This window comes from Ursus americanus, chromosome 23 (assembly GCF_024610735.1).
Source record: "Ursus americanus isolate L20-20 chromosome 23, mUrsAme1.1.p, whole genome shotgun sequence".
In the NCBI taxonomy this organism is placed as follows: domain Eukaryota; kingdom Metazoa; phylum Chordata; class Mammalia; order Carnivora; family Ursidae; genus Ursus; species Ursus americanus.
In genome coordinates, this window is record NC_142149.1 from 25537410 (window position 1) to 25544319 (window position 6910).

The following is a 6910-nucleotide window of genomic DNA, read 5'->3' on the forward strand; positions in this document are numbered from 1 at the left end:
CATTTTATCTTTAATACCCACCTGCCTTATCTTACAGTACATGTCTTATGAAACGTGTCTGGTGACCCAGCTATTTCCCCCCCAACCATGGGCTACTTCAAGCGTGCTGTCTTTAATACAAAACTGTACCCCTCTCATGTCCACACTAAATATTCACTGACCAAATGAATGGATGGGGTCAGAGGGCCTTGCCAGGGAGAGAGCCCACTGGGCTGAAATACTGGGAGGGGAATGCATCACTCTCTTCTATTCTGGATGAAGAGAGAAGAGACAGTATGTGTCAGGCCTCTGACAAAGTCTTTTGCTGACCGCAGGGCCCCTCTGAACAGAGGGCAGAGGCAATATGTCTGAAGAAGGTGTGCATGAGGACAGAGGCTTTAAAATGAGCCCACAGACGCGAGGGCAGTACCAAGACCCACTTGTGTGTGGTGGCTTGTGTTTGCCACAACCCCATTTGGACCTCATAAGGACCCTGGGGGGTAGATGTTGTTTTCTGTTTTACAGGGGAAAGAAACCAAATTCAGAAGGATTATCCAAATTCCCTGATACCATTAACTTAAATAAACATCTGAGTGGGGACTCAAGCTTGGTCTTTGTCTAGAACCTTGTAAATATTCCTTCACGAGAAAATCTACCTATCTTTGCGGCGGTGACTTCACGGAAGAATCTAAACACTGCCTGTTCTTGCTTTCTGGTAATCTGGAGTCCTGCAGATAACTGTCACATCCTCACACATTTACTGTTCTCCCCGCAAAACAAAACCAAACACTGCAATGTCCTCATGCTCTTTGTCACAGGGAGTTTAATTTGCTCTCTTGCATTTGTCCTAATGATACAAGCCCACCCTGCAGGTATGATAGCGGGATGGGCCAGAGGAAGAACAGACCCTGACCTCATGGCGTGTGATGATGGACACCCGGAAGGCCAAATACAGTCATCAGATGCGGGCCCTAAATGAGTGGCTGAGATAGGGATATGGACAATGCATGAGAATTTACTGGAAACCGGGACAGGATGGACGCTGACAGCAAGGTCACAACAGCCAAAGGAGCTGAGACAGTGGCTGCAAATGGGGCTGTGGGTCAGCATGGGAAGGAAGGTTCACCTCCACGCTAGTGTGGGAACCGTGCTTGTTTTGTCTACAGTGAATCTAGAACGGGGCTTGGCATTTTCTGGGACAGAAGGGACGTGAGATTCACTCTGGCCCGGTTCTGAGCACAGTCAGGGGAGCAGTGAGAACATCCAGTTCCCCAGATCCAAAGCCAGCCGTCTATTCTGGCACCACCTGTCACCCTCTGGTCAATGATACAGCAGTAATAGCTCGTAACTGTATCCATTGCTCTCCACCCTGTAACCACCACTGTTGTCCAGGGATATGTCATCTTTCTCTGGGAGCTCTGTGATAGCCTCCTGTCTGCTCTCCTCTGATCTCCCAGAGCACATACCTTGTCCCCTCTGCTACCACTCCCAACCTCTTGTCCCACAGCCTCGTTCCATCCCCATTCTTCAGATCACTTTCCCCAGTTGGGTCAGATCCTTCTGTCATCTGCTCTTAAAGCACCATGGATTGTTCCTTCCAAGCCCTTATCATGATTTCTCATTATATATGTATATATATTTTTGTACGTGATTAATTTCTTTCTCCTCCACTAGACTTTAAATTCCACAAGGAGAAGGACAGCGTCTATTTTTTGCTCATCTATGACTATGTTTCCCAAGCAACCAACACACTCGATGACTTGGTGATTGTTAAATACATAGATAAATACATTTCAGTGAACGAGGGAACTGACCAATACCTGAGTGCATGATGTGACAGGGAGTCACGACTCAAGGCAGCCTGCTGGGCAGGCATCAAGGACAAAACCGAACAAGGCAGAACACCGGCTGAAACCTCTGGCCTCCTGCAAGAAGACGGAGACTCATTTTTGAAGCACTTACTTAAAAACGTCTTTCATTCTTCTGAAATGCTTTCCTAAATGGATGTAGTGAACTAAAACCGGGAATCACCTAGTGGAATCCAACAACAGCAACAAAAATGGAGCAAATTGGCTCCTATCTAGGCCAAGATAAACAGACTAGAAACTGAAATGTCACACTCATGGGTCTTTTAGAACGGAGAGGCGGGGAGAGCGGGCTGAGGAAGGCGAGCGTGTAAGATGAGCTTACACCGTCTCATGTGAACTTTCTGTAGCTGCTTGGTGCTCAAACGATTTTGGCTTGGGACCAAAGGCACCTGCCTCATGGGCTGCTCCTCTCCAGAAACCACGTCCTCCCTCTGCCTGTGCCTCTGCAGGGTTAACTACCCTCAGGGCTGGGAGCGTTGACCACGCTTTACAGATGGGACCACTGAAGCCCAGCGAGCACAGTAACTAGCCAGAGGCAACAAACCCGGGTTTTCTCCTTAGTCCGAACCCTCCTTCATCCACGGCATACGTGCCACTCCATCAATGAAAACCGTTCTTAGCTGCGGCCTGGATTCCATCATTTCTCACCATAGCTGGGGAGAGAGGCACTTAGCTCTGTGTGTTGGTACCCAAAGGACCGGTCTAGTCCAGGCCCTGTTTCTAAGCTCCCTTGAGTCAGTGCTTCAGGAGCGGGGGGGGGGGGGGGGGGGGGGGGGAGGGGTCGGGCGGTGGAAGCGTAGGGGTGGGGGAGAGGGGCAGAGTATGGATACATACTCAATGAGTATGGATGGTGTGGGGGAAAGATCTCAGGATTTGGAGTCAGCTAGACCTCAGTCCAGATCACGGCCTCTCTCGTGGCGATTTGCCGAGCCTTTCTGAAAGCCCTGGCCTTCTCATCTGTGAAAGCAGTAGAGTAAGATGTCCCTTGCGGCATCCCCGTAAGCATCGAGTAGGCAAAGTGGCCAGCCCAGACACTGTGCTTCTGGTGGGGACCCGTTCGTGTGTGCCCTGTCCCGTTTCGGTCATCTCTCCTTCAGGAAGTAGCATGGTACAGAGAGCGGGTGTGGGTTTTGCAGCCAGACCCACCCGGTGAGATCCCGCCTTGGCCACGGACTAGCTGGGTGGGCCAGTGCAGGCGGCTTACCTTCGCAGATCCTCCCTTTTCTCATTTGTAAACTGGAGCTAGCAGGTGCGGGAGGGCCCACCTTGCAGGCTGAGCCTTACCCAACATAATACAGGCGCAGTGCCTGGGGCTGAGTTGGGGTGAATTCATTCCATGTAAATTTCCTCTTCCACCTTCCTTTGTGGGTTGATGAAGCAGATCATGGCTATTTGCCCTTCCAGGGGCGATTGAGTCTTAGAACGCACACATTTTCAGAAGGGAATGTGAGCCCAGGAGTAGCCACGCAGGGTAGGAACTGAGATGTCGGCTCTCGCAGCCTGTCTACGCGGAGGGCTGTTTGTGGACCCCGCTCGCATTGGGATGCCATCCGTGTACCCGAATCACGCCTCTGTACAAGGCTGAAACTCTGTTGCGGATGAACTCGGCTCTGTCTGAGCCACGCAGCTTCCGAGACGTCCTGATGACGAAACTCCCTCTCTGTTATTCCAGGAAGCGGAGCTCCTTTCATTTCATTTGTAAAAGTGGCTATGAAAAGGAAACCAGCTCTCACACCCTGAGCTAGCCCTGAGGGCATTTTTCTACATTTGTCCACCAATGGGATAAAATGTTCCCTTTCTAGAGGTGTTCTTAGTGCCTATGTTTTCTGGAAATGGGAAGGATTGAGTATCCCACGTGCTGAAGAGGCAAGTGCCTTCCTCTAGCACTGCGAGTTCTCTGGAAGCTCCCAAAGCATCCATTTCTCATCATCTCTATGTGAAAGGCGGGGAAGGGGGGGTGTCTACTAAGCTTCTGCCTGCCCAGACTGCGTTTTCGTGAATCCAGGGCTTTGGCCTCAGACCTACCTGTGTTTAGATCCTCTCTCTGCCATTTCCTTACCTTGAGCAGATGCCTTAATCTTTGTGAACCTCAGTGTCCACATCTGTAGAATGGGAGAGGGAAGAGAGCATGGAACGGTGTTGCCACTTGGCAATGTTCCTCCGTCCTTCCCCTCATTTCTTTAGGGTCTGTTGAAAAGGTGAACTATGGGACACCTGGGTGACTCACTCAGTTAAGTGTCTGCCTTCTGCTCAGGCCATGATCTCAGGGTCCTGGGATCGAGCCCCACATCAGGCTCCCTCCTCAGCGGGGAGCCTGCTTCTCCCTCGCCCACTCCCCCTGCTTGTGCTCTCTCTCTCTCTGACAAATGATAAAAAAAATGTGAACTAATTAGGTGTGATAATGCTGTGCTCCCTCACACAGGGAATGATTCTTGATAGCCCCAGAGCCAAAGAAGACAGCAGCTCTCCAGATCACTTCCGGGCATTACTTGCAGGGACCCAGGACCTGCTTGGCCAGGCAAAGCAAGGAGGTAGGAAAGTCATGATTGAGTCTGCCCAGACACAGGTCCCAGGATGACCCCCCACCCCCTGCTCCCCAGGCCATGCCTCCCCACCCAGCGCTTCTCACCACACTCTTTTTGCAGTTGTGGCCACTGGGGTTGAGACTTCCTTCTTTCCTACTTTGTAGGTGACATCATCTAGGCGCTGAGGGCTTCTGGGTGTGGGGTGGGCTGCTTTCTGAGGGCACAATGACCCACCCACTGATGCTTTCCTCAGGCTCTTTTGTCTCCACTGCCAGGCTCCACAACTTTATGTATAATTTCTGACCATTCTTTAACCTTTCTGAGTCTCAGTGTCCCCATCTGCAAAATCAGGGGAGTAGGCCTGTCTCAGCATTTTCCAAAACGTCTTCTGTGGGATCCTGGCTTGGGAGGAGGCTACAGGTGTCTCCTGAACAGAGTTATGCCATCAGGTAAGTGTGGGCAAGATAAAGGCTCTTCTTTACTCTCAGACTTCTTTTTAGTCAATTAAAAAAAATATTTTATTCATTTATTTGAGAGAGAGGGACTGAGAGAGAGAGAGAATAAGCCAGGGAAGAGGCAGAGGCAGAGGGAGAAGCAGCCTTCCTGCTGAGCAGGGAGCCCGACGCAGGGCTCGATCCCAGGACCCTGAGATCATGACCTGAGCCAAAGGCAGACGCTTCACTGCCTGAACAACCCAGGCACCCCTCTTCAGTCAATTTGAATCTTCAAGAGGGGTCTGTGATGTTCTAAACATTCTCAGGTTTCCTTACCACCATAATATCCCCTTAGACACGACAGGTGGTGTAGCGTAGTGGAGTGGGGAAGGACACAGACACGGGAGCCAGATTATCTGAGGATAAGCCCTACCTTTGCCACTTACTAGTTGTATTCATTGTTGACTGCTGTGTAACATATTCCCGCATACCTGGTGGCTGAAAATAACACAGATCTGGTATCTCATAGTATCTGTGGGTCAGGAATCTGGGACTAGAGCTCAACTGGGTCATGGCTTCAGCATCTTTCACAAGGCTGCAATCAAGGTGTTGGCCCGGGTTGGGGGTCTCAGCTGAAGTCTCTGCTGGGGAAGGATGGGATTCCGAGCCCACGTGGTTGGTGGCAGAATGGAGTTCCCTGTGGGCTGTTGGCGGGAGGTTGCCCTCACTTTCTTGCTATGTGGGCCTCTCCAACATGGCAACCTGCATCCTCAAATCCAGCAGGGGAGAAGTCTGCTAGCAAGATGGATGTCACGTCTTACGTAGCCTAATCGTGGAAGTGACAGCCTGTGCATTTGGTATATTCCCTTGGTTAGAAGTAGTTACTTGAGGGGCACCTGAGTGGCTCCGTCGGTTAAGCTCTGATTCTTGGTTTCTGCTCAGGTCGTGATCTCAGGGTCGTGGGATTGAGCCCCATGTCGGGCTCTGTGCTCAGCACAGAGTCTGCTTAAGACTCTCTCCGTCTGCCTCTGCCCTTCCCCCTGCTCTCTCTCTCTCAGATAAATAAATAAATGTTAAAAAAATGGAGTGACTTGACCAGCTCATACGCAAGGGAGGAGACTATGTAAAGGCATGAATACCAGGAGGCAGGGACCATCAGGGACCATCTGGGGCCATCAGAAAATCTGCCCATCACACTAGTTGCCTGACTTTGGACAATAACTTAACTCTGTGCCTTAGTCTTCTCATCTGGAAACTTGGGATGGCAATGCTAATATCTTCTATATAAAATTGTGACAAAATAAGTTAACATAGAGAGACAAGTGTCTGGCAGACAGCAGACACTGTCTATTTCTATTTGCTCTCATTGTTAGCAGTGCGTGGCGCAGAGAACACACAGTAAACAGTGTTCGCATGTGATGTGTGGAGGCAGCGAGCTATGTGGAGCCCCTGGCGCCGTCCCGGGCGCGGCCTGGGTCCCCAGTGGATGTTAGGTCCCTTCTCCACTCCCAGGTTTGTCTGTCCAGTCTGGGACTTACCGGCCCAGCGAGGTCAGGTCCGGTCTTCCCCTCTGTTCAGCTCCTCCCCTGTCCCGTCCCCCCACTGTCTCCTCCACCAATAGTCATTTTCTCGGTACAGTGGCTGCGATGGTGCCACGAGCAGTTGAGCGCGTCACAGGGGCTCTGGATGAGGCTGGCAATGACAATTAAGTGCATCTGAGGTGCCCGAGCAGCGATGGAAATGAGGTGAATGGGAAGAAAGAGAATAAAGGTCTAGAAAAGTGGGGAAAAAAGAGACAGGCAGGACCACTTTGAAGAGCAGTGCTATTTTTTCTCAGTGGACGTCAGAGTCTGAGGTGTTTTAATATTCATATTTACAATCTTAGAGACACTGGCCCACGTTCTTTTCTTCCATCTCAGCTGCTCTTAATCACTATATTCAAAGCGGGTGTTCCTTCCCAGGCTTCTCCTCAGCAAATGTCTACATGGCATCTACTTTTAAGTGAATTAAAATGGATTCACTTGGCAACTTTCATGACAGCTCTTGAGTTCACAGAAACCACTGATGTCGGCCCTGTGCTCTGCATTTGCCAAGTGCCTGCACG